The sequence below is a fragment of the Acyrthosiphon pisum genome, chromosome A1, assembly GCF_005508785.2.
Source record: "Acyrthosiphon pisum isolate AL4f chromosome A1, pea_aphid_22Mar2018_4r6ur, whole genome shotgun sequence".
In the NCBI taxonomy this organism is placed as follows: Eukaryota; Metazoa; Arthropoda; class Insecta; order Hemiptera; family Aphididae; genus Acyrthosiphon; species Acyrthosiphon pisum.
Window position 1 is genome coordinate 24,664,663 of NC_042494.1, and position 1,273 is coordinate 24,665,935.

Genomic DNA, 1,273 nt, shown 5'->3' on the forward strand with positions numbered 1-1,273 from the left:
ATCCCGGTCTCCTTCAACGTACTATAAAAACTCCTCTTACTCGGTAATCGTTCTTCATCCAATCGCTCCCAGCTATCTGTGTACTCGTATGGGTACACCCCCTTCTGAGTCACTAACGGCATATCTCCGGCGACAAAATGTTTCGTGGTTTCTCGGAAATTTTCAAGCCCTGGTGTCACAAGATTTTTGGCTAAAGTTGATAGTCCTGATGCCATAAACCTGAACGTGTCTATAAATCGCATTGAAAAGGTGTTTGTGACGTATTTCGTAAATGATATAAATTTCTCCTCGCTGTTAGGTATTACTTTAATAGCTTTGGTGTCATGGCCAAGTTCTGTAACTATTAGATGCGCGTCATAGTTGGACAGGTTATGAAAAAATATAGGTAAAAGTTTGGTGTTTGAAGTTTGAGATTACACGCGTTACATATAGCTTGCCGGTATTTTCCAGATAGATGACAGTGATCCGCCACCTTATGGTTGTCGTATGTAAATTTATTCTTACATAAATTACATAAATTGCATGAATCATGCGACTGCCGTTGTTCATGCGTGAAAACTATAGGTTTATTGGTCTTCAATAATTTTTCAATTTTTAGCGCCATCTCAGTAACGGTTTCAACAAAATGCCTCGCCACGTCTGTCTTATTCTTGTTCCCTCGGTATAATATTGACTCTGTTGGTATGTCATGTTCCTCCAATAATTCCTGCGGTACGTTATCGCTCGCTTTCACAAAGAGTCCATAGCTCATCGCTTCATGTCTATGTAATATCCTCGTTTTGTCTCCTTTACCCTCATCAGTCTTCGTTAATATCGTCTCAAAATCTGCATAAATTACCATGGGGTGTCTCTGAGTCTTCTTCCACGCCTCGAATTCAGTACACTCACCCTCTTTTGGCATTTCTGGTAAAATTGGTGTGTGTTTTCCGCAAATCAGCTTGTGTTGATTCAGCGCTTCCTGTCCGCTCAACTTGAATTTCAAATTCTGGTTATCGAAGCTGGTAAAGCACCTCTTGCAAAACACTACACTCTCCCTATGCCTAGTTTTTTGCGCTCGCACCAGCCGGGAAAAATTGGAGATATACACATAGTGCGAGTTTTTGTCGTCCGTCACCAACAACAAGTCAAAGTGGTTTGGTTTTTCCTCATCGACTACACGTAGTGGGTACACTTCATACCTGGGCAATTTCGGTATTTGAAACTTTTTTTCTAGTCCATATACGTTAATGGAGACATTGTTGTTATTTTTTTCGAATTTATTAATATCGGACAG